Raw genomic sequence first — 8,924 nt, forward strand, 5'->3', positions numbered from 1 at the left:
TGTTTGATATCTGCACCAATGAACTTCTTTGTTTTTCTGTCCCTCTTGTCTCTTGAGTTGCAGCTGAAATTATGCAACTGAAGATATAAAATGCCCTCCATTCAGCAGGTCTGCCTGTGTGCTATTTAGAAAAGCCCTTATTTCTCACTGAATACATTAAAATAATATATCTAGAAGGGTATTCATGTCATTTAAATTAAAAGAAATTTTATTTTTATGATCTTATAGAAATAAACTAGTGTGTATATGTAAATAAAATATTTCTGATATTTTAAAAACTCACTTAGGATTTTAAACAATATCCTAGATCAAAAACTTTATTTTCTTACAAAAACCTAACTCAAAAATTTTTGAAATTACAAGTTGACATAATTAAGATAAATCTGTACCAAAACAGGATTAGCTTAATAATTTTGATTTCATGAAAAAGCTGTACTCTAATTCATCAATACTAAATATAAAACAAGTTTATATTTCATTCTATTTGTTTTTCCTAAATTTAGATAGGCTTACTGATTAAATAAGCTAACAAACATAGTTTCTAATTGTTAAAAAATTAAATATTTAATTGAATTATTATTCTTTCAAACATTGTTTTTGCTTGTTTTGTTGGTACTGGGGATTGAACTCAGGACCTTTCGCTTGTGAGGCAGGTAGCAGCACCACTGAGCTAAATCCCAGGCCTCAAACATTGTTTTAAGACTAATCATGATCTGTGACAGGTCAGCTTATGATAACTTCTAAGATCTTTAGGCAACTTAAAACCTTGGACTGATTAGAAACTGAGCTAAGTAATAGTTAATCACTGGATAGCTAGGTAATTTCTAAGTAGGATGACTTTGGTTACAAAGCCTAACAAAAAACAAAGAATAAAAAGTAAATTTTATTTGCCTTGATTTATATACTTGAAATTAAAAATATAGATGAAAAGTATTTAAAGCTCAGTGAAAATTACTGAATATGATAATCTTGCTTTCCTGGTTTATAGGTTGCTGTGTTTGGAACTGGAAAGTCCCCCAAAGGCTCATGTGTTAACGGCCAGGTTCACAGCTTGGTGCTGTTGTGGTGGAAACTTCTAAGCAGTGGGGGCTAGCGGGAGGGTTAATGCTGTTGGGGATGCACCCATGAAGGGGATAGTGACTCCAATCTCTTCCTGTCCCCTTTTCCTTGTTTCCTGACTACCATGAGGTCAGCATCTTGCTTACTACCATGTCCTCACCATTATATGTTACCTTACCAAAGGCCCCAAAGAAGGGTCAGTTGTGGTCTGAAACCTTCAAAACTGTGAGGCAAAATTATGAATTTATCACCTCTGATATTTTGTTAAAAAATATTGGAAGGCTGGCTAACACAGAGACTCATATTTCTGCTCAAAGTATGAACATTTTCTCAGTTACAATAGAGCATATTCTTTTACTTGTGGAGTTTTTTACAAAAGAAATATTTATTATCACAATGATTAAATATGTGACCAAGTATTATTTATCAGATCCCAAGAATCAAAATTTCTACTTGTAATGTATTTACTTTTTATTTTCATCAAATCAGTTCCTAAATATATAAAGGTGTATGACTTTCTCAGGTTATCTTTCACAACTAAAATATTTTGAGGTATACTAGAGGGATTTGGAAAATATATATTTTTTTCATCTCATAAAATGAAATTTTAGAAGTAATTCAGTTTGCTTGATATATCACTAGGTGAGAGTTACATGGGAATAGCTGTCCAATCAGAACAGATTATCAGACTTGTTTATCCTAAAGTAGCATAGATACAATGTTATTAATTTCAGTATTTAAAGGAACACATGCTTTATGGATATTTTCAGAGGTTCATCAATATCTTCACTATCTATAATGTGTTAACCTCAGGAGACATGATACCCAAACTCTATGAAATATTTTTGCCTCTCTGCATGTGTTTTACAGTTTTCTGGCTGTGCTTTGCCTGATAAAATTAGACAACGACAGTATAGTATTCGGTCATTATTTCAGTTATTATCACTTGGCTGCTATAGCTCTTATTTAATTCAAACCTAGCATCTACTGCCAGTAATTCTCAATTGGAGATGTATATCACTTATCCTTGCAGTTTTATTAAATTTTTTTATTTAAAAAATATTGAGGTCTAGGTCTTACTATAGGCTTACTATGTAGTACTTACTTTAAAATTGTTGATATAAAAGATTACATTTCACACCCACTATATCATATATCTTGGGACTTTTTTCTTAATACAATTATATTAATATATTTGATAAAGTAGATGCAATATTCACTGGTTTGTTTGAAAACAATCTTGATCATGTACTTTAGAGAAGTTTTATCTACATTTGTTTCTGAAGAATATTGTTATCTTTGTTTCATACATCACAGAAACAACCACAATTTTTTGGTCATTTTTATTATTGTTTTAATTCCTCAGTTATCCACCAAAATTCTGTGCACAGATTTGTACACAGACTACAGAGTTCACAAATTACTAAACTGAGAACTTACAACGTCACCTGTGCTAATGACCTCAGTCATCTCCACTCCAGTTTTACACTTATATCTCTAAAATTCGTTTATTCCCTCACGAAGCAAATGGAACATAGCTGTTGGTGCTGGTGTGTATCTAACTTTAAAGTTCTTCCTAGATCAGCCATCTGCACTATTTCTAAAGGCTATTCTCCAACTTCCATGAATTCAGTGGCAGATTAGGACATTGTGTAGCTCTGCTTCATCCCAAAAGACTTCTGCTGAGAGCTTTCCTTTCACTGCCGTCTTTCTTTGATGTTAAGTGCACTTTCCAAGCACTCATAACAGTAAGACTGACATCATTTTCCATTTTGAAAGAGTGACTTGAATCAGGTTGTATGACCACATATTTCCCAGCCGTTTAGAATTGATGCTTCGTCTGAATTTGTGTCCTTCAACATGACTATATATTGTAAAATCAAAATGGGAAATACTTCACTTATCAATTAATCAACAGACTGGGGGTGCTTTCAATGCTAAGAGAGCAATAGGAAGATACATTTCATGAGCAATACTGATGCCCACTCATTATAATTTAGCTAAATCATACACTGACCACTATATCCTCAATGTTTTGCTTTAGCCTCTCCTTTTAATCACCACATCTGCCTCTGTACTTCAGAATTTCTCTAGCTTCATTTGTTTATATGTTCTGTAGTCAGCTGATAAATGCTATGTGCAAGATACCCTGTTATGCTTTAGAGTTATAGATTTTTTTTTGAAAAAAAATCCGCCACTGTTCATGGTTTCCCCTTGATTGGAACTGTATGTCCACAAAATGTAAGTATTAAATTAAGACCTATGAAATTGCTATTTTTAGGTCAAAATGGTAAATTATTAGTAGTTTCACAATTTAGCCCAACACTGTAACATGTTGATGTGGTATTTTAGAAGTGTTGACTCACATATTATGAAAAAAGAAAAACCAGAGGTTGGGTGATAGGCAGTAGAAAGACTGGGAACAGAATGATGATTTGGGTTGAAAAGAGTATATTCCATACAAAGGGAAAGCTTTTAAAACTTGACTGTATAAATTAACCTAACATTCTGGAAGCTACAAGAAGCATATTGCTGTTGAGAACTCTACAGTAGCTATACAGTCAGGTTCAATTATAAGACTATTAAGACTATAATTCAGCCTATACTATTAGCTCTAAGAAGCTAAGGCCATTAACTTCTTCGACCCTCAGTTGCTTCATCTGTAAAATGAGCATAATGATAGGACCAACTTCATGTGGTTGGTGGTGGGTTAAATGAGTTACTTGTACTCTTAGAACAGCAGCTGTCAAAAAGGAAGCACTGAGTGTGAGTTATTATTGGAGGGTAAAGATGGAAGAGCCCTCGTCTTGTCAGCTTGCTCTGGGGAAGAACCATTTGTGCCCCTTTCCAGAGCTCTCCCCCAAGGGACTGCCTGGCCTGATGCTAATCAGCATCTGACCTACCTTCCATCACTTTGCTTCATTAATCTTCTGTCTTCCCAGTGCACTCTCTGTCCTTGAAGCTATCAAAACTGTTCCTTACTGAGAAGTCTCCAGAGTGAACTTAGCTGGAGGTGAGCTGACACAATTTTCCACAATCTTCTAACCTGAGTGCTTTGAAGTGGCCACAGGGCCCCCTCCACTGCAAAATCTGCAAGGTCTCTGGAGCTATTTGTATGACTTATTCTGTGCTCACATGCATTTAATTACCATGTGGTAGTTTCATACAGGGTTGGTATTCTTTAACATAAAAATTGGACTTATCATTATTATAGCTTCAATTTTCAAAGCTACTTTAAAATGACAAAGATAACACATCCATCTTTTAATAAGAAAAATAATGTAGATTTTTTTCATAATAAAGGAATAATCTCTCATTTCCCACCCTATCTCTCAGCTTTTCCCTGTTAACAGCTGTTGCCTACTGTCTATACTTTCCTCCTTTGGGTCCTTTTTCCATACTTAAGGGAGCATTTCCCAAGGTATTCTTCCAGCTTTGTTTTAGCTCAAATGAAACAATTTTTTTACCTGTTACACTCAAACATTTTTTATTAGTAGTTAATACATTTCTTTAGGTCAGTTGATATAGACACATGCTTTTTGTAGTGTCAGGATATTCCAAAGTGGGCTGGGGATTTAGCTCAGTGGTGCTACCGCGTGCTTCACAAGCATAGAGGCCCAAGTTCAATCTGCAGTACAAAAAAAAAAGATATTTCAAAGAATGAATGTTATACAGTATTACTTTATGCTACAATTATGTTATATTATATTAAACAAATTATATTATTTCTTCAGCATTCCCCAATTGGTAGACCTTCAATTGCTTCTATGCTATGACATATAACATTTATATACATTTTTATGCAAAGGTGCTTTGTAGTTGTATTGATGAGTTTATAAATAAATTGGGCTGCTACAGCAAAAGGTTTATGTGTTGTAATATTCAGTTATTGACAAATTATTTTCTGAAATGATCTTATCAAAATTCTCCCATGTTTATTTCTATGAAAAATTACCAGAAAGAGATGTTTTCAGTCTTTTAACTTTTTCCTATCTGATGAGTTAAATTGTCTTGTCATTGTGGTTTTTATTTTGTATTTTTCTTATTAGAAACATTGAGCATATTGGCCCAAGTTTGAGTTATTATCTTTTGTGAGTCATCTGTTTTAGCACTTTGTGAATCATTTGCTTTTTATTTTCTATAGTTATTTGTCTATTTAGTATTAACTGATATGCTTTTTATAAATTGCAAATATTGAAACATTTAAAAGACAAATGGAATTGAAAAATGTTTACAGTGCATATGATGGTACAAGCATTAAATATACTGGGCACCTAGAAATAATGCATGTTGAATGTAATAATGAACCACAGTTGTCTGTTTTGGCCTCTGGGTCTTTTGGGAATCCTGCTTTGTTTAAGGCAGTCTATCTTTTCCCATGTTTTGCTAAATCTAAGGGTGTACAAATATTCTACAGAATTGTTTCCAATAACTTGAGAATTTATCTTTATGTCCAGCCTTAACTTAGACTTTAAAGTATTGTTTAAAGTGAGAGTTGAAGTTGAATTTCATTTCTTCTTATGACTTACCAAGCATATAAGCATTTGACATCTTCAAACACTTTATGTATGCAAATTAATATTCCCTAGGATATCTATAAAACTGAATTAAAGCTAGTTATAGAAATTGAGCACTAGGCTTTCTTTAATCAAGAATATATTTATTCCTGTAGTTCTTCAACTGAGGGATACTTTACTTCATTCTTAGGGCTTATATTTATTTAAAATTTGTTTTCTACTACTTTATTTGCATAGGGAATAATGATGAGGGTCCCAAGATCTAAAGTCAGACAGGCAAAAATCCTAGATATTCTGCCTACAAAATATTTTTTTTTACTTTTATAGTTCTTAGTTTCTTTTTTTAATTATCTATTTCTATATGTACTTATTTTTAAATCAATCTTATTGGTACATTTAATGTATACAATATAATGTCATTCATTGTTGGAAATTTGTGCCTTTACACAGTCATCTTGGTTCTTGTTTTTCCCCACTCCCCTACCCTCCCTTCAACCCCTCCCTCCCTGTCTACAAAGACTTTGTTTCCATTATTTTTCATTTTCTCATATTAATTCTGTATTTACTTATTTATTTCCTCATTGAGTTTATTGTTACATTTTAGGCATACAGTACAGTTTCATTCACCATTGGGATCTTGTACCTTTACACTGCAGGTCTTGGTTCTCATTTTTTCCCCTTCTCCCTGCCCTCCCTTCACCCCCTCCTCCCCTCCCCCTTTACAAACATTTTATTTGTATTTTTTCATTTTCTCCTATTTTTTTCTTTCCCTTATTACCTTTCTCCTACCCTTCCCACTTTCCCTACACTACTCAGCCATAAAGAATGAGAAATTAGATTCATTCATAGGAAAATGGATACATATTGAGGATATACTCCTAAGTGAAATGCATAAGTCACACATATGTAAATACTGAATAGTTTCTCTGGTGTGAACAAATATAATAGTACATAAGATCCTAATGAGATAATTGACAATATCAAATAGGAAGAAAAGTTCTTAGTTTCTTTATTTTTATAATGGTCTTAATTAATTATATAACAAGATTATTACAAGAGTTTAAAAATCATAGCATTTAAAAATCATAGCATGGTGCTTAATAGATGTAAGTATTCAACAACTATTATTATTAAAATTAAATATATAAAAATATTTTCTGTTCTGTAAAATGGACCAGTATGCCTTATTTAAACACAAACAAAAGAAATCCAGATTATTACAAGATGGTACATAATGAACTGAAGACTATTATTATGGTTTAATAATAAAATTCAATGTAATTTATTTTTTTAAATTCATTTCCAAAATGACAACATTGATTATATTTGCTATAGTTTAGTTATAGAAAATAGTGGATTTTAGATCACTTCCATTTGATATGCTGAACATCACATGAAATTCTGATATTGAAAATAACTTGATAATATACAGTAGATGCAGTCATTAAGTGATTTTAAGTAAATATTTTCTTGAAGATTGTTTCACCTTAACTTTCTGAGTAGGTCCTGTATCAGTTAGCTGTCTGAAAAGATTATCAGACTTTTGTAGAACTGGATATTTCTAAATTCAGATATTTTAAATTTGAGCAATGAAAGAGTAATTTGTTCTTTGATTTTTGTGTCTGAAAACAAAAAGTTACATGTAACACCATGTCAATGCTCATGCCCCATCTTAACCACTTTAGAGACTGGATTTTCATTCCTTGTGGCCGTACTGGAGCCTTTATGGTTTAATCAAGTAGGCACACACTTAGTAGAACTTGCAATTACTGCCCAGAAGTGAAGTCTCAGCTTAAAATTGAAATATCATGGTAGTTTATCTCATTTTTTTTAAAAAAATGAAGTTTTTTTGAAATATTTAATTAATAAAGTAGTTTTTGTTTGTTTGTTTTTGTGGTACCAGGGATTGAACTCAGGACCTTACGTTTGTGAGGTAGGCATGGCAACACTGAGCTAAATCTCCAGCCCTATAAAGTAGTTCTCAACTCTTGCTTCAAAAAAATATAGTACTTAGGTGAGTTCAACGTATGTTCTATACTGGTTCCTGTTTTTATAACTTGTAAAGAAAAAACAACCTCTAGTATAAGTCTGTTTTATTTTAGATTTATTTTTGGTAACAAATAGAAATAAAATACCCTGGACTTGAAGAAAGGAGGAATATATTCCTTTTAAATTGGCAATTACATGGTTAGAGCAAGCTCATGTACTACTAGATCCAGTCCCAGATAAATTTCATTCTACCTGATTCACATGGCCAGAGAATGCAGGAGAATAGTTTTCTGAGGAAACTGAAGTTGTCATGCCCTTAACTAGTGGGCCATGAAGTTAGTCCTTTGGAGTTCAGCCTATCTAGTGGATGTGAAATAGGCTTTAATTAGAAGAGCCCTCATAACTACAGCTATTATCTACCTGATGGACTTCAGGAAGTCCTTCCCAAAATATGACACCTTGACATTGGATATTTAAGCTTTCCTTTGGTTATTGAGTGTTGGTTTGTCTTCCTTGACATAGTGTTCAGTCTTTGACTATTTAAAAAGTTCAGTCTTAAAGAAGTAAAAGCATCAAGTAAAAAGAAGGAAAAGCATCAAGTAAATATATGAAAAAATGTTCCACATCACTGGTCATTCAAGAGGTTCAGATGAAAACAACACTGAGATTCCACCTTACCCCCCAAAAGAATGGCTGCTATCAAGAAATCAACCAATAACAAAGGTTGGCAGGGTTGTGGGGAGAAAGGAATCCTTCTCTATTGTTGGTGGGAGTGCAGACTGGTGCAGCCACTATGAAAATCAATATGGAGATATCTCAAAGAGCTGGGATTAGAGGTTCCATTTGACCCAGCCATTCCTCTGCTGGATATCTTTCTAAAAGAATTAAAATAATCATATCACAGTGATATATGCTCACCTATGTTTATAGCGGCACAGTTTGTAATAGGTAAAAAATGGAAACAGCCCATTTGCCCATCAGTTGGAGATTGGATAAAGAAGACATGGTTTTTCTATAAAATGGAATGCTACTCAGTCATAAAGAATGAGAAATTAGAGTCATTCATAGGAAAATGGATACATATTAAGGATATATTCCTAAGTGAAATAAATAAGTCACGCACGTGTAAATACTGAATAGTTTCTCTGGTATGAAACAGTATAATGGTACATAAGATCCTAATAAAATAATTGACAATGTGAAATAGGAAGAAAAGGGCTAAAGGTGTAGGGGAAGTGGGAAAGGTAGGGGAAAGGAAATAAGGGAAAAGAAAAAAATGAGAAAATGAAAAAATGGAAATGAAGTATTTGTAAATAGGGAAAGGAGGAGAGTGTGAAGGGAGGGCAGGGACAAGGGGAA

Source organism: Fukomys damarensis, unplaced genomic scaffold (assembly GCF_012274545.1).
Source record: "Fukomys damarensis isolate Sample0158 unplaced genomic scaffold, DMR_v1.0_HiC HiC_scaffold_18, whole genome shotgun sequence".
NCBI classification, from domain to species: Eukaryota; Metazoa; Chordata; class Mammalia; order Rodentia; family Bathyergidae; genus Fukomys; species Fukomys damarensis.